General features: G+C 46.5%; 1 protein-coding gene across 2 annotated transcripts in view; it reads left to right on the forward strand.

Moving 5' to 3' along the window:
• The window catches only part of ndst1b (N-deacetylase/N-sulfotransferase (heparan glucosaminyl) 1b), a 434276-nt gene that overhangs the window by 37358 nt on the left and 371276 nt on the right, over positions 1–25642 (forward strand). For both annotated transcript variants that reach the window (XM_041194511.1, XM_041194512.1), the window contains exon 2: positions 24551–24659. The gene's annotated coding sequence lies outside the window, so the exon portion shown is untranslated. The remainder of the gene's footprint in view (positions 1–24550; positions 24660–25642) is intronic.

Raw genomic sequence — 25642 nt, forward strand, 5'->3', positions numbered from 1 at the left:
ATTGAGCTGCCCTGACATCGCTGGCTCCAGTCCACAGGTGGGCATTGCAGACCCCCCCCCACAACACCAACAATTTTCATGGAGTTGGTCCGGTGACATGGTTTACACCAGCTCAAAGACGTCATGTACCAAGGGGGAGCCCTGGTTTGGAGTCAGGACCCATATGGCAGATAGGTTCAAAATGTGTTGCCAACTTCACATCTCATAATGAAATGCCTGTTTGATAAACTATATGCTTTTGATACAGCAATTGATTGGGGCTTTGTTCTTAAAAGGCGTGACTATTAAATTAAACAGCATTATGAAAGTGGAAGAGCCTTCAGGTGCATTAGAGCATATTATCTACGGGATAAAATGCTCTTCTGCATTGCGTAATATTGAAATTCAGGTTTGACTGTGGCTGGGATTTTCCAGTCCCACCAGTGGCGGGAATTGTCACAGGTGTGACGGAAAATTTGATGGACCAACCGCAGCAGGCGGAACTAGAAAACCATGGCCTGTGTCAATTCTCCTCTTTGTTTCATGTTTTCATTGAAGTTCTGCTCAGACATCCGTTTCACTGTTTCAAAGCTGGAAGAGACGACTGAGCATCTGGCTGACTTCAAAGACGTTAATGTATTCAGCTCTGGAGGTTTCATTGATACAGTTGTACAATGGAATCTTAGATGAATATTTGGCTGTATTCCAAACCCACTAATGGATTCAGTCCAACAGAGGTCGTTTATATAGTTGTGCAATGGGAAATTATTATGAATGCTTGGCTGAGTCCTAAACCCACTAAAGAATTCAGCTCAGCAGGAATTGTTGACAGAGCCATCAAGGGGACTGTGAGCTTGGTTATTTTGACAGTTTTATCAGCTCTTCATAGGGTTCTATTTCTTCAAGTAGATTTTGAATGACTGTTTATTTATTTTAACAATTTTATGAGCATCTCAAAGACTTCCCAGCATTATCATAGGCCTTAACAAAAACACAATTACCTGGAAAAACTCAGCAGGTCTGGCAGCATCGGCGGAGAAGAAAAGAGTTGACGTTTCGAGTCCTCATGACCCTTCGACAGAACTAGTTCTGTCGAAGGGTCATGAGGACTCGAAACGTCAACTCTTTTCTTCTCCGCCGATGCTGCCAGACCTGCTGAGTTTTGCCAGGTAATTCTGTTTTTGTTTTGGATTTCCAGCATCCGCAGTTTTTTTGTTTTTATCATAGGCCTTGTCAGTTCTGCACATAGAGGACACTAAGTTAATGGTTAGTGGGTATGGGGAGGAGAGGGGAGTATAAGGAGGTTATGAGGGTGAGAGTGGTATGGGAAAGTATGGGGGTGAGAGGGTATGAAGGAAGAGGGGGGGTGTGAAGAGGATATAGCGGGTGCTAAGGGTTAGGGGCCCTCACATTCATCTCCAGAACTGGACTGATGTCTCAGTGAGCAGAGCTTTTAACCTGGTCACCTCGGGACCCACCACCTCTGTCTCCCCTCTCTGGAGTGCTTCGGGAGGCAGTGGCTCCAACCTCATCCCTCCCCACCAGCCCACCAAGAAGATAGCACGGGTGGGCACTGCTGGGCAGGAGTTGGAACTGCAACATCAGGAAATGGCCCAACTTCCGATTCCCAGCTCCAAGGTGAAGATCTGGCCCATAGACCCTGCTTCCACCACCCTTGTAGATGGCGAGTTCCAGGTCATCGCCGCTCACTGCATAAAAAAATTCCTCCTCACATTCCCCTTGTCCAAAAGTTTAAATCTGAGTCCCCTAGTCTTTGTACCATCAGCTGATGCAAGCAGCTTTTCTTTGTCTGCCTTATCTTCTTCCTCTTCATTTCTTTGCCCAGAAGCAGGCTCGACCAACAGTGCTGCAACTTCCATGACGGGCAAGGCTAGGAGGCAGGTCCTGAGGTGGCATGGGGATCAAACCTGTGCTGTTGGCATCAATCTGATCCCCACAGGCCGCCCAGCTAACCGAGCCAAGCAGAAATGATCTGAGTTGCTGTGGTCTCACTAACTCCTCCAAGCCAACCCCTCAGTAACTGCACTGCTAATTATATCTTGAACAAAAATTAAAATGTTAGACCCTAGATTAAAAATCAGCAGAGTGCTGATGTTGGCTGTATTGTTTAACTAGTTGGTTTATAAAATCTAATCCCCTAATGCCAAGTCTCCCTGCTGGTGTTTTCAAATGGTGTTTCCCCTTATATAAGTTACATCCCATTCAGAGGTGTGTTGCTTTGTCCTTTTTTTTACAATTGATTTATGGGATGTGGGCTTCACTGGCAAGACCAGCATTTGTTGCCCATCCCTAATTGCCCTTGAGAAGGTGGTGGTGAGCTGCCTTCTTGAACCGCTGCAGTCCATGTGGTATAGGTACACCCACAGTGCTGTTAGGGAGAGAGTTCCAGGATTTTGACCCAGCGACAGTGAAGTAACGGCAATATATTTCCAAATCAGGATGGTGAGTGACTTGGAGGGGAAATTCCAGGTGGTGGTGTTCCCATGTGTCTGCTGCCCTTGTCCTTCTAGATGGTAGCGGTCGTGGGTTTGGAAGGTGCTGCCAAAGGAGCCTTGGTGAATTCCTGCAGTGCATCTTGTAGATGCTGCCACTAGACATCGGCGGTGGAGGAAATTAATGTTTGTGGATGGGGTACCAATCAAGTGGGCTGCTTTGTCCTGGACAGTGTCGAGCTTCTTGAGTGTTCTGGGAGCTGCACTCATCCAGGCAAGTGGGGAGTATTCCATCATACTCCTGACTTGTGCCTTTTAGCTGGTGGACAGGCTTTGGGGAGTCTGGAGGTGAGTTGCTTGCCGCACGATTCCTAGCCTCTGACCTGCTCTTCTAGCAACAGTAATTATGTGGCTAGTCCAATTTGGTTTCTGGTCAATGACAACCCCCAGGATGTTGATAGTTCAGGGGGTTGGGGGGTGGGGGGTTGGAGGTGCGGGGGGAAGGAGGGGGCGGAGGGTTCAGCGATGATCATGCCATTCAATGTCAAGAGGCGATGGTTAGATTCTCTCTTAAGACCATGAGCCCATAGGACATAGGAGCAGAATTAGGCCATTCGGCCCATCAAGTCTGCTCCACCATTCAATGAGATCATGGCTGACCTGATAATCCTCAACTCTACTTCTCTGCCTTTTCCCCATATCCCTTGATTCCCTTACTGATTAAAAATCTGTCTATCTCAGCCTTGAGTATACTTAACCACCCAGCCTCTACAGCCCTCTGCAGTAAAGAATTCCACAGATTAATTACCCTCTGAGAGAAGAAATTCCTACTCATCTGTGCCTTAAATGGGTAACCCCTTACTCTGAGATTATGCCCTCTGGTCCTAGACTCTCCCACAGTGGGCAACAGCCTCTCAGCATCTACCCTGTCAAGCCCCCTAAGAATCTTAAACATTTCAATAAGGTAGCCTCTCATTCTTCTAAACTCCAATGAGTACAGGCCCAACCGACTCAACCTCTCCTCATAAGAAAATCCCTCCACCCCTGGGATTGATCTAGTAAGCCTTCTCTGGACTGCCTCCAATGTCAGTATATCTTTCCTTAGATAAGGGGATCAAAACTGTTCACAGTATTCTAGGTGTGGTCTAACTAGTGCCTTGTATAGTTTTAGCAAGACTTCCCTATTTTTATGCTCCATTCACTTTGAAACAGAGGCCAACATTCCATTTGCCTTCCCTATTACCTGTTGAATTTGTATGTTAGCTTTGTGTGATTCATACACAAGGACCCCCAAATCCCTCTGTGTTGCAGCTTTCTGCAGTCTTTCTCCATTTAAATAATATTCAGCTCTTCTATTCCCCCGTCAGAGTGCATGACCTCACATTTTCCCACATTATGTTGGAGATGGTCATTGCCTGTCACTTGTGTGGCATGGATGTTACTTGTCACTTGCCAGCACGAGCCTGGATGTTGTCCAGGTCTTGCTGCATTTGGACATGAGCTGCTTCAGTCCTGGGATAGAAGTTCAGGTTGCTGTATGCTGAATGCTCCAACCCTGTGGCTATGATTGCTTTTCAGTTTATTGTTGATTTGCAAATATGTTCCGAATCTGTTTTTCTTAGATTTTCACCAATGCTTTCCCTTGCTCTAACAATGATGTTGACTTGTCTGGGGCTGCCGTTTCTGTTTACCTTGGCAACTATTCACCATTGTGTTGGCAGATTCTTCAACCGTGGGCAGAGTGGGCATTTTACCATTGGGCCCTAGCCTACCCTCAGCTGATTTCTACAAATGGATACTTTCCAACATGAGTCATTGGGTAGCAATCAGATGTGGAATTCTCCTCTCTATCCTAGAGTATGAAAGCTTGCTGTAGGACCCTATCCTGACTGAAATCAACTTATTTAGTGCAAACAACTAAATTGACTGTCTTAGTGGGATATCAGTTGGGATTAACTATATGCAGGTGGACGGCATTGATTGAGTTGCTCCTTGAGTACATATAAAGAGACACTTACTAACACTGCAGTGTAATTGAGTTAGGAGGTATATACTTGTAATGTTTCAGTCTGTGAATAAATCGAAACTGAGCAAAGATTGGCTCTAGATACATCCTTCGCCAAATGGCTATCAGGTACACAATCGGATCTGCTAGGCTCAGTTCTATGTCCGACAATGAATGTAACAACTTGAGGAGTTCTGAGACCCAGGGTGGGTAGCAGGTGGCACACTAAAACAGCTGAGACCATTGGCGAGCTGGGAAGCCAGCAGTAACTTCCCGACTTCCGCCTTTGACCTACGCGCTTTCTTTAGCGCATGGGAAAGCCATGCTGACACAGGCATGTCTGATATTTAAATATGCAAAATAACCATTAGCTGCTGCTTTAATTGAGGATGCTGACTTTAACTCTGTGAGCATGGGTCTCTTGAGCTTCAGGGGATTAGCCATGGGAGGCAAGGCAAGAGGGCAGTGGGAAGTGACAGGGCTGGGCAATCGGCAGAAAAGGAAGGTCCTAAATACTGAGATGTGACACTTGTTTCCTTGCTTAAGTGAAAGGCTTTTTGCTCACTGGACTTGTTCTGAGAGTGCACTTTTACTGCTTTGAGGGTGATTTCTATTACGCTGGACTCTTTTTGCCTTTGAGCTGTACTTCTCTGCAGCATGGCAAGTGCCAATGCAGCTCTACCTCATCCTCAGGTGAGGAACCAGAGACACAGAAACAGCAGAAGAAGCACAAACAGGAGCAGCAGCAGCAGCAGCATCATTCTCCTCAGCAACCCCCCCTCCGGAGCCCCCCACCACTCACCATTACCTATCCTCACAGGGCAAAGGTGATGAGCACAGAACACAGGGTATTCAGACAGAGGATCAACTTCCTGGACATGACTGAGCAGAAGTGCTTCAGGAAGATCACACGTTACAGATGTTTTGAAACTCCTGGAAGAAGACGCCATTTCAAGTAGACCAGGTGGGCACATGTTGCCAATGGCGGTCAAGATCCACCATTGTTCTTAATTTCTTTACTTCCAGCTCTTTCCAGGCAGCTCTAATCTTACAGCCTGATGCCCACAAATGCATCTCCCAAGTGACAAATGCCATTTGAGCACTTCTAACCGATGAGGCCTGTCAGAATCGGTAGGCGCTTGGATTTGCTTCCCCAGACTGGATTCCCACATGTCCAGGGAGTCATAGATTGCACACACATAGCAATCAAGGCCTCCTCAGATATTCGCCCCTTGAAGCAGATTCAGCAGAATCCTTGGACACAAGGGCTACACTCTGGAAAAAGACAGTATGAATTTATATAGCATCTATCATGGTCACTGGAGGTCCCAAAGAGTTTTATAGCCAACAAAGGACATTTTCTCCTGGCTTGGCTGAAGACAACTATGAGAATTTGACACCAGGCCATCTCAGAGGGCGTCTACATGTCAACCACTTTGCTGTGGGTCCGGAGTCACATATAGGCCAGACCAAGTAAGGATGGCAGATTTCCTTCCCTACAGGGCATTAGTGAACACTCATGGCAATCAACGATAGCTTCATGGTCACCATTACTGAGACCAGCTCCCAATTCCAAATTTTTATTAATTGAATTTAAGTGCCCCCAGCTGCCATGGTCGGATTTGGGCCCATATCCCTATGTCTGTCATGTCCCCAGAGAATTAGGCTGGGTCCCTGGATTACCTAGTCCATTGACATTACCACTGTGCACCATCTCCGCCCATATTGCTGATCGCTCAGAGTGCAATGCTATAACAGGTGTATTATGCTACCTATCCCATCCCATGAAATTTAAGTGAATGGGGGCCATAGAATTGACTCAATGGAATCTGATGTAAAATAGAAAACCGTGTTCTATTCTTCAAGGCCTAGCTTCTTTATATTTTTCTTCTATAATGAGCATTACTTCAGTCACACTTGAATCCTTCCTCGAGCAACAGAATTAATTCAGTTAAAGAATAAGTGAACATTAAAGCCGTTAGGCGTGAATAATTCTGGCGAGCCAACTTTTATTCAAATCCTGCCGCGTGATGGATTTTTTTCTGTTACTACCACTGCTTTCATCGCTTTGTGCACCACAACGAATGTGGTACGTTGTGCGAACCCGTGGATCTTGGCGTGTAAGTTGACCTTTGAAAAATGACCCCAGAAACGGAGGCCGGTTTACATGCCCAAGCGTAACAGTGAACCGCTGATGTGGGCCTGGGCGGTTTGTCATTCACCACTCGGGCTCTGCTCTGTATGGGTGCGTCTTAAACTCCGGCACACCTTGGCAACTTGCTTTTGCATCCAGTTAGGAGGCATTGCTAAGCAAAACATCCAGTGGTGGGGGTGAAAAACGGAGGCTGGCTGCCAATGTGAGTAAAGCATGGTATGGCTGAAAAGGGTGGTCGACTTATACGCTGACTATATGCATTTGTTTTGGGGCCGAAAAAATGGGGGTTGTCTGATGTGCCAGGTCAACGTGTACCCTGCGATGTACAGTAACATGGATGTAGTGAATTGACCTCATCAAAACTAAAATCAGGCGCATTTGCTTTTAACATTTGAGATTCCAGCCAGGTAAAAGTTTAATAGTTTTCACTATTGACAAAGGAAATACAAGGTGGCAGTAGTTTGTGGAGGATTTCAGTCAAATCCCTGTTTCATGGAATGTGAGGGCACCAATTAAGATTTACAGATGCCGTAAACAATTTCTAAATGTTCTGGTCTGAAAACCTTGTCAACTCTATGAACTACCTGCTGGAGCATTTTGCATATAAATTTGTTTTTATCGATGGTGTACCGTGCATGAATGTTCTGTGGATAGTTGCACATTATGCATTCAGCTACGTTAGATGTGCGCAGGAGGTTGCCATGGTGATTCTGACTCTGTACACGTTAGCTATGGGCTTCCTGAACTTGCTGGTATTTATTTCTTGCTCGCTTACCAACAACAAATGCAACTTGCATTTAACATAGTAACACGTCCCAGGGCATTTCACAGGAGCATTGGAAAACAAAACTTGATGTGGAGCCACATAAGGAGATATCCAGCCAGGTGAGTAAAAATCTTGGTCAAAGAGGGCATGTTTTAACAAGCATCCTAAAGCAGGAAACAGAGGCAGAGAGAGGGTGTTCCAAAGATTAGGGCCAGTGGTGGGGTGATTACAATCAGGGATGCTCAAGAGGCCAGAATTGGAAAAGGGCACCTATCCTGGTAGGTTGTAAGACCTATTTTTTTTTTCCTTTATTCTTTCATGGGATATGAGTGTTGCTGGCAAGGACAGCATTTGTTGCCCAACCCTAATTGCCCTTGAACTTACCTTGCTAGGTCTTTTCAGAGGGCAGTTAAGAGCCAAACACATTGCAGTAGGTATGGAGCCACATGTAGGCCAGGAGATTTCCTTCCCTAAAGGGCATGAGTGAACCAGATGGATTTTTTTTTAACAACACTTAATGATAGCTTCCATTAAATCAATGATAGCTCCCATCACTGAGACTAACTTTCAATTCCAGATTTGAACCCATTAGCTTGGGTCCCTGGATTACTAGTCTAGTGTCATTACCACTACACCACCATCGCCCCAGAATGAAATTGTAAAGATAGGGAGGGGTGAGGCCATGGAGGGATTTGAAAACAAGGATGAAAAAAAACAAGGATGAAAATTTTAGAACTGAGGAGTTGTTTAACTGGGAACCAAAGTAGCTTGGTGAGCAGAAGGACAACAGGTTAATGAGTCTTGGGGCGAGTTAGGATATGGGCAGCAGAATTCTGGACAACCTCAAGTTTACAAAGGGTAGAATTACAAACTAGAGGCAACAAAGGCATAGATGAGGGTTTCAGCAGCAGCTGAGCTGAGGCAGGGCCAGAGCCAGGTGACATTATGGGGGTGGAAATAGACGGTCTTAATGATGGTCCGAAAATGAGGTTGGAACCTCATCTCAGGTTCAAATATAACACCAAGGTTGCAAACAGTCTGGTCCAGTCTCAGTTCGGTCTGGTTCACTGCCAGGCAGTTGCCAGGGAGAGGGATGCAGTTGGGAGCTAGTGACCAAAGATCTTCCCAATATTTAGTTGGAGGGAATTTCTGCTCATATCGTACTGGGCGGTGGGCAAGCAGTCTGATCATTTAAAGACTGTGCAGGAGTCGAGAGGGGAGGTGGTGAGGTAGAGCAGGGTGTCGTCGGATTACATGTGACAACAAACATGTTTTTCGATGATTTTGTTAAGGGGGAGCGTATAGATAAGAAACAAGTGGGGGTATGCAAGGGCACATCCTTGGGGGACACCAGAGGTGATGATGCAGGAGCAAGAAGGAAGCCATTGCAGGTGATTCTCTGGCTATGAGTGGATGTTTAAAAATGGAACCCGGTGAGAACAGCCCCACCCAGTAGGATGACAGTGGGGAGATTTTGGAGGACGAGGTGTGGTCAACTGTGTCGAATCGAAGGTTGCAGACAGATTGAGAAGGATGAGGTGGGATTGTTCACCTTTGTCAGTGTTGTAGGGTGTCATGTCTGACATTGATAAGAGACCTTTTTGGTACTGTTGCAGGGGCAGAAACTTGATTGGAGGGTTTTGAGCATGAAGTTCTGCAAGAGATGGCACGGATTTGGGAAGCAACAGCACTTTCAAAGATTTTGGAGAGGAAAGGGAGGTTAGAGGTGAGGCAGTAGTTTGCAAGGATGGTGGAGTCAAGGGCTCATTTTTTTTGAGGAGAGGGATGACGAAGGTAGATTTAAAGAAGAGAGGGGCCACATCTGGAGATAGAGAACCATTAACAATATTGGCTAGCAGGAGGGGAAGTTGGGTGGTCATCAACTTATTGGAGAATGGGATCAAAGGAACAGGAGGTGGATCTCAAGGGCTTGGTGACTCCAGAGAGGGCCCGAGGCAAGATAGTAATGAAGCGAGAGAAAGATGTGAGTTCAGGGCTGGGGCAGGAAAGACCTTGGAGGAGGTTTGGCCAAAATGGGCCCAAGGTGGCAGAACTAGCCGATCAGATTGTCTCAACTTTAGTGACAAAGAAATCCATGAGCTCCTCGCATGTCACTGGAGGTCAGGGTGGAGGTGAGAGGGGAGAGGGGCTTGGGAATACAGTTTCTAGCAGATAAAAGAAGCCGGGGATTGTCTTTGTGTTCCAGAGTGATCGCGGAACAGTGAGTAGTTTTAGCAGCCAAGAGCTGGACTCGATACTGCTTTGCATGGTCCAGCCAGATCAGGTGGTAAATGGCTAAAGCCATTGTCCGCCATTTAGGTCAGATTTCCTTGGACTTAAGAGAATGGAGATGAGGGGGGAGTGGCCAGGGAGAGAGAGAGAATAATAGTTTTACTGGAGGCCAGGGCATCGGAGAGGTGAGCATGCTGGTAGCAGCAAAAACGTTGTGGTGAACAGAGGGTCAAAAGCTACACCATTAGGATTTTGAAAGTGCAGTTGTTAGTGAATTGGGGGAGAGTTTTCTCAAGGGGGTCAATGCAGAAAGAGGCAGGGTTTTTCCTGGGAATTCTGGAGGGAGATATGGAGAGGGTCAGTGGGATGTGATCTGTTGAGTTCAGAGGGTCAGCAGCTGCGAGGGATGAGTTGGATGGGAAGGGGATTGGTGATATTTTGTCCCCAGTGGGTGTGCTGGGCGGGAAGGCTGGGGAGAAAGTAGGATGGGGCGGTTGAGTTTGCCGCTCGTGAGGAGGCAGTGACTGTGTCTCAATGGGTCCTTTGCAGGATGCCAAGAGGGGCATAGAGGGAAGATATAACTTATCCAAGAAGGAGTTAGGAACAGGAGAGCCAGTAGGTCAGAGAGCTCTGAAGGACTGGGGTAGAGATTTGTCAGGGCAGGGTACCTGAAAGGGAAGAGCTGAAATGAGGGATTTAGGAGGGAAAGAGAAAAAAGAAAAAGGGGTGATGGCACCCCCCCACCCCACCACCCCCCACCCCCCATCTTAAACATTCACTCCCTCCACCACCGTCGCACAGTAGCAGCAGTGTGTACCATCTACAAGATGCACTGCAGGAACTCACCAAGGCTCCTTCAACAGCACCTTCCAAACCCACAACCACTACCATCTAGAAGGACAAGGGCAGCAGACACATGGGAACACCACCACCTGGAAGTTCCCCTCCAAGCCACTCACCATCCTGACTTGGAAATATATCGGCCATTCCTTCACTATCACTGGGTCAAAATCCTGGAACTCCCTCCCTAACAGCACTGTGGGTGTATCTACACCACATGGACTGCAGCGGTTCAAGAAGGCAGCTCACCACCACCTTCTCAAAGGCAATTAGGGATGGGTAATAAAAAGTTCTGGCCCAAGCAGCAACACCCACGTGCCGTGAAAAGGGCATAAAAAAGGAGTGATGGGCTCAGGTTTGGAACTGCAGCCTAAATGTGCAAGTGAATGGACACAGGAAAATTCAAGTTACTTTGGCCTGATTGTGAAGCAGCCATTAGGATGCGCATGTCCTGGCAGTAAACAGAGACTAAAGAGACAAAATGAAGGAGTCGAGAGTTAAAGTCAAAGGTCCTGTGGTGGGAGATAGTGTAAGCTTTACCTCATGCCTTCCTGCTGTTTTTCTGCGATCTCAAGCAGTTCATCATCAAACTGCAGTATGTTGTAATTAGCAGGGATGTTCACCGGTGTCCACCCAGAATCTGAATAATCTGAAATGTGCTTAATGTGCTTGGCACTGCCAACTCGTGCAGCCAGAAAACCAAATGATGCAAGACCATCAACTTCTAGAGATAGTATCCTTACTGCTGTAACAAGCACCTGCTACCCATAACCCACACAGATTCTCATGTGAAGTCTGTTTCTAGTAGAGTGGCTTGGGGTGTTGACTCATGGAGAGGTGGTGTGGAACTACAGTAAATGGAAATCAGAGGACCGATGCCTCATTGCAACACTGAAATATTTGCTGGATTTTGGTTTGTGATTTTATTCTTTTCTCAGCCCGTCAATAAACCAGATTGCTTCAGTAATAGCGATTTAAAGTAATAAACACAAGACGCAAGTATTGAATTGTTGACTTGGATTGCTGTTAACTAGCGTTTTGCTGCCTTGTGCTGTTTTGTTAGGTGTCTCGCTTGGCAAATCTCCGGCAGTGTTGATCATACCTGCCACTCGCAGCAGGCTGGTTAACCCATTTTCAGAGGCTGAAGCAGAGATCATAAGTAATGTCCCCCCCCACCACCACCAAGGGCCTGCCTTTGTTTCTGAGGGTTCTCTCTGGGACAGCTGCCAAGCTCATTCCCAGCAGATTAGGCTGTTGACAGGCTCCATGTCTTTGATTGGTTCATTGACTGCATTTTTGAATGTTCATAAATGTCACTGGGTCAAAAGCCACTCTACTTATACAACCGCTATCTCATTGACCTAAAAGGAAACATGAACTGCAGCTCCACATTTGAAAGCTCATGAATATTAGAGGAAACTCATTCAAAGCCAGCGTGGCTTTTGCCGGTCACCTTTTCATGACATAGTTTTGTACGACCTTGTAAACACAGCGCTCGGTGAAGGATGCCTTTTGTAAAGGTTTTTTGTAACCTTCGTGTTAACTCTGTGTTCTGCCACATTTAACTAGGATATTGTTGTCAGTATAATCTTACTTCATTCCTGTTTCATGTTCAATGAACACTGAATTTCAATTTCTTTGGATCGAATGCTTTTGAAACCACCTTGCTTTTATCATCGAGACTCCCTACTTTGTCTTATGTCAATTCTGGAGAAAGGGGATCGACCTGAAATGTTAACTTTGTTTCTGTCTCCATACATGCGGCCTGACCTGCTGAGTATTTCCAGCACTTTCTGTTTCTATTCCCCATTTGATGCATTTGGTTCAATTTTCTTTTGCTACTTTGAGTTAGATACGAACATACAAAATAGGAGCAGAAGTAGGCCATTCGGCCCCTCAAGCCTGTTCCGCCATTCAATAAAATCATGGCTGATCTTCTTGGGTTTCGATTTCCACATTTCTATCTGTCCCCGATAAGCTTTGATTCCCTCGCCTAACAAGAGTCCATCTACCTCTGCCTTAAAAATATTCAATGACCCTGCCACCACTTTGAAGGCACAGAGTTCCAAAGTCACACAACCCTCTGAGAGAAAATTAATCTCCCTATCTCTGCCCTAAATGGGCAACCCCTGATTTTAAAACAGTGCCCTCTAGTTTCTGGACTCACCCAAAAGAGGAAACATCCTTTCCACATCCACCTTGTCAAAGCCGTTCAGGATTTTATATACTTCAATCAAATCACCCCTCACTCTTCTAAACTCCAGTGGAAACAAGCCCAGTCTGTCCAACCTTTCCTCATAAGACAACCCACTCATTCCAGGTATCAATCTAGTAAACCTCCTCTGAACCACCTCCAATGCTTTTACATCCTTCCCTAAATAAGGAGACCAGAACCGCACACAGTATTCGAGATGCGGTCTCACCAATGGCTTGTATAACTGAAGCATAACGTCCTTACTTTTATAAAAACAAAAAACTGCAGATGCTGGAAATCCAAAACAAAAACAGAATTACCTGCAAAAACTCAGCAGGTCTGGCAGCATCGGCGGAGAAGAAAAGAGTTGACGTTTCGAGTCCTCATGACCCTTCGACAGAACTTGAGTTCGAGTCCAAGAAAGAGTTGAAGTATAAGCTGGTTTAAGGTGTTGGCCACCCCCCCCCCCCAACACCTTAAACTACCTTATATTTCAACTCTTTCTTGGACTCGCACTCAAATTCTGTCGAAGGGTCATGAGGACGCGAAACGTCAACTCTTTTCTTCTCCGCCGATGCTGCCAGACCTGCTGAGTTTTTGCAGGTAATTCTGTTTTTGTCCTTACTTTTATGTTCAATTCCCCATATGTTCAGCCTATATAAACCTTATTATTTGCCAAATCCCCCAGTGTAATGTATTATTTATCAGGATGCCATACAGATGCCCTGTAGATATGCTGTTCATTGCTCTAAGGGTTGGGTGTGAAGACTAGTTTACGTTCATTGTTCAGTATACTGTTCACAGGGGTTCCTAGAGCACTGTGCTTCTTCCTTCACAACATTGGCGATCTATGGCAGTTTTTTTTTAAGTCAGGTTATACCACTAAACCTTGAGCATCGCTGTCTTTCGTTGGTGGAGATGGAATGATACCAGTCCATATGATACCAGTCCGATGAGTGCACCAATGTATTGTATTCCCACAACCAGCGTTTCTGTGTAGTGAATATAACTGAAGCATCCTGAGGAACAAGAAGGCAAACAATTGAATTTAAAATTCAATAGATCTGGAATTGAAAGCTAGTCCCAGTAACCATGAAATTATCATCAATTTTTGTGAAAACCCATCTGGTTCACTAATGTCCTTTAGGGAAGGAAATCTGTCATCCTTACCCTGGTCCGGCCTACTTACCCTGACTCCGGACCCACAGCACTGTGGTTGACTCTGAAATTACCTGGCAAGGTCAGTTCAAGGGCAATTAGAAATGGGCAACAGATGCTAACATTGCCAGTGATGCTCACATCCCATTAAAGGATAAAAAAGAAACAAAGCCTATTCTTTTTGAACTAAAATGCATTTCTGACCACCTATCTCAGAAGCTCTTCTCTAAAGCAAAACATCATCTTGCTTTGGATCCACTTGCGCAGTTTACCCTCTGGTGATGTATTCCACCAATGGATTTAGCTGTTATGTAAAACCGTTCCAGCTCACTTTGCTTTGTCTTATTTTCTTCACTGTTTCTTTCGGTTTCCCCTCCTGAATCCTGTTGGGGGGACAGATTCACAGTGTCGGATACCTCCCAGTACTTTGTTGAAGTGGCCATTCTCCACGCATGGACCTAGGCAGGGTGTTGGCAGGCGAGTTGATTGTAAGGACACAACGGTCAAAGCCGATGTCTGATCGCTTTCCAAAAGCAGAGGCCAGTGGAGTTGAATGAGGACTACAAACACTTGGCTGCAGCCCACCACCCCCCCCCCACACACAACCTTGCTAGTCCAGGGGCAGAGCACAGCCTGTTGTAGAACTCTGATTGTGGCCTCAGGATTTCCAGGCTAATCTTTACATGCCTGACATCCTGATGTTACTCTTAGTTTCAAGGGGTTAATGGCGGCCAATGCTAACAGTCTGATATCAACGCACCCCACCTCCCCCACCCCGCCCAAGACTCACCACCTGCAAAATAGGGCCCATTATGACTGTCCTGCTTAAACTCGGGAATATTTAGTCAGAACATATACGCATGAGAAAGAAGTCAAGAATTTTGTCCATTAAGCTCAGGGCTCCAGTATTCTCACTTTGAGGCAGCACATAACTGCAGTTTAAACACGCTGAAGTCTTTCATTTCATCCTCCTCACTGGTAGATCATTTCAAATGGCCTTTCGGTAAATCATTTTTTAAGTAAAGGTCTGCTCGGAATCATTTCATGTTTTAAAACTTATCTCCTCTAAACCACCTTTACGGTTTACAGAACCCCAGCTTCTCTAATCTTCCTGACACTGCTCATCCTTTTACATTTGGGATCATTCGTGCTGCACTTCACTGCATCCTTCTAGAGTATATATACTTCTACTGAAGTGCGACAACCAGTGTATTCAAAATCCAAGTGTGGTCAGCCAAGTGTGTTGTATAGCCTCAGTGTAACCTCTTATTGAATTTTATATTCCACTATTCTGGCTGTGTATCCCAATACTCTATTTGCCTTTCTAATTGCTTCTTTATGTTGGCCTGACATTGAAAAGACCATCTATTATTACTCCCAGGTCCTTTTTACAGTCTCTGTGCTAAATCTATTCTCTACATTAAACATCTGTGTTGCTTTTTGTTCCAATATGCAGTACTTTACACATTTCAATATTAAACTTCAATTGCCAATCAATTGCATAACAAATCCAGGTCCTCGGCAAAAGGTCAATTCCACATTTTGTCCACGCTGCACTCAATTTTAATGTTGGCTGAAAACTTAGGTTTACAAATAGTTTAATTCTCTGCCCAGATTGCTCATGTTGGTTAACCAAGACAATCTGAGATGCAAGCGCCAGCCCCTGTCTCGTGGTACCCTGTGGTATCAGCATACTCCCCATTCTAACAATCAACATCCTGGGACTTACCATTGACCAGAAACTGAACTGGACTAGCTATATAAACTCTGTGGCTACAAGAGCAGGTCGGACGCTAATAATTCACCTCCTGACTCCCCACCATTTACAAGGCACAAGTCAGGAGTGTGATGGAATACTCCCCACTTGCCTGGATGAATGCAGCTCCAACAACACTCAAGAAGTTTGACACCGTCCACGATAAAGCAGCCGGCTTGATTGGCACCCCATCCACAAACATTCATTCCCTCCATCACTGATGCACAGTAGCAGCAGTGTGTACCATCTACAAGATATTCTGCTGGAACTCACCAAGGCTCCTTAGACAGCATCTTCCAAATCCATGATCACTATCATCTAGAAGGACAAGAGCAGTAGATAGATGGGAAAATCACCACCTGGAAGTTCCCCTCCAAGTCACTCACAGTCCTGACTTGGAAATATATCGCCGTTCCTTCACTGTCGCTGGGTCAAAATCCTGGAACTCCCGTCCTATCAGCATTGTGAGTATGCCTACATCACGTGGACTGCAGTGGTTCAAGAAGGCAGCTTGCCACCACCTTCACAAGGGTAATTAGGGGTGGGCAATAAATGCTGGCCTAGCCAGTGACACCCACAACCTGTGAATGAAAAACAAAAAGCTCTACCACCATGATTTTGGTTTTTTTTTTGTTCAAATTCTTACTCAGTCTCACATTGTAACCTGGATGTCCATAAATTTCACTTTTATCTCCACGCTGATATGTGGGATTTTGCCCAAATACATTCTCCTGATGAGGAAGATGATGATGATCAACAGCGACGAGAAAACTCAAGTTTGTAACAAGGAAGGAACTCACTAGGTGCTACATTCTAGCCACTTCCCTGCCTACCTCAGAAACCTGGACAATATATCTGTGCAAAAGCAATAGAGGCCTTTGAAATGTGCAAAAAGCAATTAGGAAGGCAAATGGTTTGTTAACCTTTAATGCAAGAGGATTTGAGTACAGGAGTAAGGATATCTTGCTGCAATTGTATAGGTAGGGTTGCCAATCCTCCCCTGCAATTTGCCTTCATCTTCCAGAGGCCAAACATCAGCTCCCAGCAATGGCAGCCAGGCCAGTCCACCAGCCAATTACAGCGCGAGCTCGGGTACATCTGACATTCTCTACGTCATGGACCGGCTCCTAGCCAATCATAGCCTGCGTTCAGGTACCACCTGACCTTCCCTAACTCAGGAACCTGCTCCCCCAGCCACAGAAAAGCCTGACTCAGCAGAAGCCACTTGACGGAAATATCTGAACGGCCTACAGATCACGTGACCAGACGAAGTCTTTGTGTATAAGATTATGAGGGACCTAGATAGGGTGGCACTTTTTACATTAGTAGAAGGGTCAATAACCAGGGGGGCGTAGATTTAAGGTAAGAGGCAGAAGGCTAAGAGGGGAGTTGAGGAGAAATTTCTTCACCCAGATGGTGGTGGGAGTCTGGAACTCCCTGCCTGAAAGGGTGGTTGAGCTAAAAACTCCTGTAACGTTTAAGAAGTATTTAGATATTCACTTGCATTGCCATAGCCTCCAGGGCTATGGGACAAGCGCTGGAGAATGGGATTAGTGCAGTCAGATCTTTGTTGACCAGCGTGGACACGATGGGCCGAATGGCCTTGTTCTGTGCTGTAAACTTCTATGAGTCTCTATAAGTCTATGAAAATGGTGCTCCAATCAGGCGAGGCAATGCCTACACGAGCTTCTGAGGTGGAGAAAAGGGCGTCGATTATGAAGGTTATTAAGGTTAGGCTCAGCTGAGGCCGGCTAGTTGCTGGTATAGTGATTAATTAGTGTTATTAATGTTATTAATTAGTGTCGGATTGAGTTGATGGTGACTGGGTGGACTGTGTTGCGCTGCTGATTCCCATCCCTAGAGCAACTGGCAGGGGAAGGAATTGTTTAGGCTCAGTAGTGGAATTTAGTGAAGGCAGGTTCATTTCCTCTTACTGAGTGTTCTGAGGACCAAAGTCAGCTATTCCTCAAAGCTGTCCATCACTGAGTCATTCCTCATGAGTTCTGAGTTTTCTCTAGTTTCACCCGCTCGTGCCACACCACCGGCTTTCCATGAGCTCACTGCCATCTCCTGGAATATGTCCAACCAGAGTTGGCAACCTTATGGCTAGAGCCTTGTTGCACCTGGAGTACTGTGAACAGTTTTTGTCTCCTTACCTAAGGAAGCAGATACTTACCACAGAGGGAGTGCAACAGAAGCTCACCAGACTGACCCGTGGGATGGTGGGATTGTCCTATGAGGAGAGATTGAGGAGACTGGGCCTGTATCCTCTCTAGAGCTTAGAAGAATGAGAGGTGATCTCATTGAAACCTACAACATTCTCACAGAGATCGACAGGGTAGATGCAGGAAGAATGTTTCCCCTGGCTGGGGTGGGGGTCTAGGGGACGCGGTCTCAGAATAAGGGGTAGGCAACTTAGGGCTGAAATAAGGAGGAATTTCTTCACTCAGAGGGTAGTGAATGTTTGGAATTCTGTACCCTGTGGAGGCTCAGTCACTGAGTATGTTCAAGACAGAGATTGATAGATTTGACATCAAGGGATATGGGGAATAGCGCGGGAAAATGGCATTGATATAGAAGTTCAGCCTTGATCTAGTTGAATGGCGGAGCAGGCTCAAAGGGCTGAATGGCCTACTCCTGCTCCTATTTCCTATGTTCCTGTGCGGAAGCTAAGTCATAAACTCCATACACAGACCTTAAGGCAAGTGAAGAGGTGCTCGAAATTGCAAGGGCAAAAAGTGACTTCCAGAATAGAAAATGTCAGTTTTTTGGGCTTTTGACCAGAGCTGAAAAGCGATAGAGATCTCTTTTGGAGGGCAAAGTGGAGGGCAGCAAAAAGAGGGGTCGGACTAGGTTTAGTTGGATGACGGATGTCACAGAGAGGCTGCAGACCAGCCACAGTGGATGTGTGAGAATGGCTCAAGACAGACAAATGTGACACACCATGACCACAGATCTCCTGGTAGGTGTAGCTACAAGCAGAGAGAGAGAGAGAAAGAGAGAGATGATGAAGGAGGAATATTTTTGCCAGACTTCGTAAAATTGGTTTAAATGATATATCCAAAGGGCAATAATCCAAATGGCAGGACTGGCAACTTAATAACGTGACTTTAACTGGTTTTAAACCTGATTTTCATGTTCATAGAGGTTGGCATTTGTTCTGTTGACAGAGCAGATTGTGTGACTGCTGTGAGGTCATTGGGCCTGAACAGGGGAACAGGAACTGCTACACACAAAAAAAAAGACCAAGGTCCACCTAGTTGGCCTGTCAGTGGTGTCGAACAACCTACTGGAGCGATCGATCTCCATCAGCTGGCCTTCAGTAGACCCAGACACAAAGTGAGGAATGACTCAGTGATGGACAGCTTTGAGGAATAGCTGACTTTGGTCCTCCCAAGAACATCACACTGACCATATGTCATGCCTCATATTACTCCCAAATATTATTTTTTAAAAGCCTATCTAATTTGCATTTGAATGAAGCAACACTTTCTGCTCCTTATATCTCCCGAGAGATACTGTTCCATAGGTGGACCATTCACCCACTACAATGTTTCTGGAGAGGATAGGCTTGTACTGCTGGAGCTTAGAAGAGTAAGGGGAGACTTGATTGAAACATATAAGATCCTGAGAGGTCTTGACAGGATGGATATGGAGAGGATGTTTCCTCTTGTGGGAGAATCTAGGACTCTGTTTCAAAATAAGGGGTTTCCCCCTTAGGACAGAGATGAGGAAAAGAATTTCATCTCAGAGGGTTGTGAGACTTTGGTATTCTCTTTCTCAAAAGGTGGTTGAGGCAGTCATTGAATATCTTTAAGGCACAGATAGATAGATTCTTGATAAGCAAGGGGGTTGAAAGATTATTGGGGGTAGGTGGAATGTGAGGTTAAAATCAGATCAGCCGTGATCTTATTGAATGGTGGAGCAGGCTCAAGGGGCCAAATGCCTACTCCTGCTCCTAATTCGTATGTTTGTAGGTATACATTTTGACTATATTCCCTAAGCCATGTCATCCAGTTTATTGTTCTGGACAAGATGAAACATCTCGGCATGGTCTTCATTTTCTACTCCCTATAGAATCCTCAAAGCAACAATCATTCAACCTTCTCCTTTCCAGTAAGATCTAGCCCAATTTACATCATTGCTTCTCAATCCAATTCCTTCATTTCCTCTATCATTACTCTGGTAAATCACTAGTTAGCGCAAGAAACCTTACCACAATATCATCCAAACAACTTTTACCCATAATGATGGCCTGAAAACCAAAATTCAGCTGATAAGAACTATGTACTAAAGGCTTGGGCTGGCGTTTGGTTTGTAAAAGATATTTTTGAGTCAGCAATGGAAAATGTTATGCCTGAAAGTAAATTTGAGGCATTGGCTAAGCGGGATGTTGCTATTGTCCTCCATTCACCCCCTATTATCATACCATGGCCCATTAGGCCCAAGTTCATTCCTACCTTTTGCTTCTTTCTGCTCATGCATTGACATGACCTTCTCAGTGCCGCAGTCATATTTGAGTTTACTCAGTGAATTCTGCTCGGAACTCGGACACAGCAGGAGACTCCAAGGAGGACAGCGGGAACGCTGTGGGGATGTCCTCAAAGCATCCCTCAAGAGGTCAAACATACCCCGCCAACTCATGGGAGACCCTGGCTTGTGACCAGCCAAAAGGCTCATTCAAGAAAGGCACCAAACACATGGAGAGACTTTGTCGGGAAGGTGTAGAGGCAAAGTCGAGGCATCGGACAGAGCACACAAAACCTCCAAACAACCCATCTAACTTCAAGCACTACCTGCCCCACATTTTGTAGGGTCTGCAGATGACATATTGAGCTCATCAACCATTTCAGAACCCACTGAACCAGTGTGGAAGCAAGTCATCATCGATCCCGAGGGACTGCTGAAGGAGAGCAGACAGCAAATGTTGGCAGGTTTTTTTTGATATCAATGGTAAGGCCTCTACTTGTACCAAGTGCCCAAACATGCATTTTCCAAGAGTGTGCCTTGATTTTAACCAATAATTTCCCCCCTTCCAAGCTAGGGGGCAAAAGTCAGTTGTAATGCTCAAAAGCTTCAGAGACTTGGATCAGGTAACTTAGCATCAATGCACTGGTCAGTGTAACCCAAAAGGCATCCGAGGGATTAAACTCTCAGTACACACATCTGAACTTTAGAGAGTGTTGTGGGCAGAACTGGCCTTGAGTAGAATCGAAGGGAAGCCACTCCTCTTACAAGATGTCACTTCTGCCCAGAGCACCCCTTCAGCTGCACGTTCCTTAGCTCTGATTCTTTACATCCCAGTCAGGAGCTGTCCAAATGACTAATTGTGCTAATTGTGTGGCTAGGCTCCATCTGCTGGACATCTGCAGTGGCGTGGTATACAATATAGTCTTAAATAATAGTGTGCTAATGGGCTTTCGTCGAAGGCAGCAAGCAGCACGTGACAGAATTTGATGAAGCAGTGAACTTGAGTCAGGATAGAGGTTGAACTGTTCTTTCAAAGGAACAGTCACCTGTATAATTAATGGGATATGACATATTTACCTTAACCAAAGTCACAAAAGACATTCTCTGTGGCTCTGAGCAAGTCGTGTTATTTCTTTGTCCTCCCTGACTTCTTTGCTGCCTTAGGCACAGTCGGCCACTCAGTCCTTTTCCGACACCTCTCACCGATCGAGGTCTTCAAAAGGGAATTGGACAATCATCTGAAGAGGAAGAAAATGGAGGGTGATGGGGAATGGGTGGAGGGATTGGGACTAGGTGAGCTACTCTAGCAGATAGCCAGCATGAGCACAGGGCCAAATGGGCTGAATGGCCTCCTTTTGTACTGTATCCAATCTATGATTCTCTGATCTCTTCTCCAGCTCCGTGAAGCCACTTTTCCTTGGTTTGACTTGTACCTATCCATCTGTAGCCAAACCGTCTCTAGCAACAGCTTCTCTATCCATCCGTGGGAATGTCAACTCGAGAGCCCTCCAGGCATCCAGCCATGGCTTCCTTCTCTTCCTCAACTGCATCTTGCACTTTGACAACAGCATTTGCAATCATGGTGTTCAGCTTCCATGTATACAATAAATAAATGCAGCTCGATCCTCCATCACCTCGGCGCTGACAGATTACTGTGCTGGCATCAATTCTTAGATGAGTCTTAACTTCCTCCAGGTAAGCAATGAAAGGACTAAGGCTCATCAGCTTCAGCACTCACCACCAGCTCCACCTGCTTCTCTGGCTGTGACCAGAGACTCTTCACAAACTTTGGTTGATTCTGAGCTGTCCTTCAAGCCTCACGTTCTAATCATCACAGTGCTGCCTTGACTTGTATATGAGTAACATTGCATTTAGCTGTGCCTACATCAGCCCATATACCGATGAAACATTCTTTTATGCTCCACCATCTACACATTCAATTACTCCTATGCTTTCCTGGGCAGCCTCCCACCCTTTGCCAGTGCAGACACAATGGGCTGAATGGCCTCTTTCTGTGCCGTAACTTTCCTATGGTTCTATGGTTCAATGATTCTTGCCCTACCCTTGGTGACTATTCTTCAGCCACTTAGAGCTACTCTGTGGAACCCTCTTTTTAACTCCCCTGCCTATTCACCCCTTTCTCCTCCTGTAAGGCCCTCCTCAAAACCCACCTCTTTGACTCAGCTCGTTAATGTCCACTAATTTCTCCTTTCTTGGTTTAGGAGATTCGCCTTTGTTTTCCTCAGGGAAGTACCTCGTTCGAAGGGTTATAATATTTTGCAAATTGTACAATGCATCACAAAACTTAGTAGGAGCTCTGTGAGGTCCTGCATGCTCCCTAAATCAGCAGATGGTGGAGCAGTGAAATATCGCTGGACCAGTCATCCAGAGGCTCAGACTAATGAACATGGATTCAAATCCCATCATGGCTGCTGGTGGAACTTAAATTCAACTAATAAGTCTGGAATTGAAAGCTAGTCTCAAAGCTATTAACAATTGTCGTAAAAACCCATCTGGTTTACTAATGTCCTGATCTGGCCTACATGTGACTCTGGACGCACAGCAATTTGGTTGACTCTTAACTGCCCTGAAATGGCCAAGCAAGTCACTCAGTTCAAGGGCAAATAGGGATGGGCAATAAATGCCAGCCTTGCCAGTGATGCCCCACATCCTGTGAAAGAATTACATTTTCAGGCAAAATTTCTAGAATTTATGATGAAATAGCAAATAATGATGAACTGTTAAGAACTGCAAAAGTGCACAAAGGGCTTGTCTACTTAGAGTGGTTTTCAAACCAGTTCACAGAGACTTAATCCCTCAGGGAACAAGTTAAAACCCCTCAGCATGTTATTGGGAGAGAAACGTTACCAATTAATTGAATGTACAAATCGTCAGAGGTGGAGGCTGGGGTGCTGCACTGGAAAAAATTATCTCAAGGTGGGTTATGTCGAAATGTAGGATTCATAACAAAACATATTCAGCCTGTCCGCTACCTACAAGGCACAAGTCAGGAGTGTGATGGAATACTCTTCACTTGCCTGGATGAGTGAAGCTCCCACAACACTCAAGAAGCTTGACACCGTCCAGGACAAAGCAGCTCGCTTGATTTGCACCCCATCCACAAACGTTCACCCCCTCCACCACCGACGCACAGTAGCAGCAAGTGTGTGTACCATCTACAAGATGCACTGCAGAAACTTATCAAAGCTTCTGAGACAGCACCTTCCATACCCTCAACTGCTACCACCTAGACGGACAAGGGCAACAGACACATGGGAACACCACCATGTGGAAGTTCCCCTCCAAGCCACTCACCATCCTGACTTGGAAATATATCAGCCGTTCCTTCACTGTCGCTATCCTGGAACTCCCTTTCCAGGATCTCCCGTCCAGGAGATTGACATCACATTCTGGGAGGGTTGGCAGCCCTAATTATGCTCATCCCACCATTGGCAGTGCCCCCTCTGCCACCCCCTCTACCCCCCCCTACTTCAGTCGCCATACAGGCTAGTTCCACAATTCATAGAATCATATGGCTGGATTTTACGGCACCCCCTCCACCACCCCAAACCACACCTCCCACTCCCAACAGCACCCCCCCCACCCACCCACCCCGCTGCCACCTCTGCCACCTCTGCCAGGTATGATTTTGGGGGCTCAGTAAAACACAGCAGGTGGTTAGCCCAACACTTTCCCGCCCAACCCCATCCTGGTCCCCATAATAAGGTAGGTGGGCAGGTGCTGAAGTTGGCAGCCCACCTGCCATTTTTACACTGCCCAACGCCCTTACACAGTCGACATGGGCGGGCAGGTGAGATCCAGAGGGCCATTTTTTTTACATCACTTGGTAGAAAAGGCAGGAAGGAAGGGGGGTGGGGGTGGGGGGTGTTGGCTGCACATCTTCGTGTGTACCTGCACCACATGGGCTGCAGCGGTTCAAGAAGGCAGCTCACCACCACCTTCTCAAGGGCAACCAGGGACGCGCAATAAATGCTGGCCCAGCCAGAGATACTCACATTCCCATAAGTGATTGAAAAAATATATTTACTTTTGAACATGGGCTCCTTAGACTGCACACTAGGAATCATTTATCTTTGGCTGCTGAAGGAATTCCCAGATGAAAGAGATGAAAGTTGATCGTAAACCACTCTGATCACAGTGAAGAGAAAGGCTGGCTCACATTTTATTTTGGTCAGAGTAAAGCTGTCCCCTCCGGGCTGCACAAAGCTGGTTCCCAGCCAGCTGGACGTAAATTGCTCCGGGGACATACTCGCTGTGAGGCAGAGACCTTGGTTCACTGGTGAGTGTGACAAGATGGTTGGAGATTGTAGTCTCTTCCTCACTTGGGAATAGACCAGCAATGGAAACCTGGTGAGAAAATGAGTTTGAAATATCCACCCCCTCCTCCCAGCGAGCGGAGAATAGCAGCTGCCTCAGCCCTTTTGCCATCGGGTTCGGACAGACCGATTCCCCCTTGAGCACTCCCTGTTTGTTCAGCTCCTGTCCAGCCAGTCTGACATGCGAATATTTGTTGCTGTGTAGATCTGAATCCCGCATGGACGGATGCTACCTCCAGCCAGATGAAGCAGACAATGTGAAGCAGTGCCAGGGACACTCCGAGCACCGAGACAACCCGGGACAGTCTGCGTGGGTGAGTAGTGCAAACCATATCCCCACTTGCCTCGTATTTCAAGCCAAGAAAGTTCATTTTGTGACGTGTTTACTCCGATTGTTACTGAGGTGTTTTTCTTTTGGGATTTACAGTGGTATTCAGCTGATGTCTGGTGATTTGAGTCCCCTGCTCTGAGCCGCCAAACCACAACTTGCATTTAGATCGCGCTCTTTCATGTGGAAAAGCATCCCAGGGCACTTCACAAAGGGGTTCATCAGAAACAACAGCGGCGCAGCCAAAGGAAAGGATATTCACAGGGGGGCTGGTGAAGGAAAGTTTAGTCAGAGACCTGGGCTTTTAACAAGGGTCTTAAAGCAGAGGGAGGCATATTCTATCATCCTGTCAGGAATTCGCAGAGGAAAGGTGGGGACAGTGGGACTTAGTGAGTTGCTCCTGCAGACAGCCAGGACTGACACGATGGGCTGAATGGCCTCCCTCTGCGTTGTAACCTTTTGCTGGGGTGGGTGGTGGTGGAAGCATACTGCCCGACCTCCGGAAGGACGCTCGGATCCAAGCTGGCCAAGGTAAAACAAAGAAGGCCGGCCAGCTGTAATAACACGCTCCGGGCAGCTTTAAGTACCCGACAGTGGGGGTTCCGTCCCTCAGCGGGAGGGAGTCCTGTGCCTGCGCGCCGCGAGAGAGAGCTGCTGGCCGATCCGATTGGCTTGGCAGCTCTGGAGCAGCGCCAGAGCACAGCAGTGGCCGCGGCTGGGACTGCAAGCCAGGCCTGCGGAGATCGCGATGTCATCGGCAGTGAGGTAAGTCCCGGGATCTTAAGCTGGGGAGCAAGGCTCGGGCATCCTTGGGAGGTGGGACAAGGCGGGTTTTGGAGGCGGGTTTTGGAGACCAGGCGAGAGGAGGCACAAAAGAGAGGGGATCGTCTTGGGGGGGGGGTTGCCACCCAATGCGCAGAGGGCACCACCCCTCTTCCCCCCTCCCCCACCCCCACCTTCCTTCCCACC

The sequence above is a fragment of the Carcharodon carcharias genome, chromosome 8, assembly GCF_017639515.1.
Source record: "Carcharodon carcharias isolate sCarCar2 chromosome 8, sCarCar2.pri, whole genome shotgun sequence".
In the NCBI taxonomy this organism is placed as follows: domain Eukaryota; kingdom Metazoa; phylum Chordata; class Chondrichthyes; order Lamniformes; family Lamnidae; genus Carcharodon; species Carcharodon carcharias.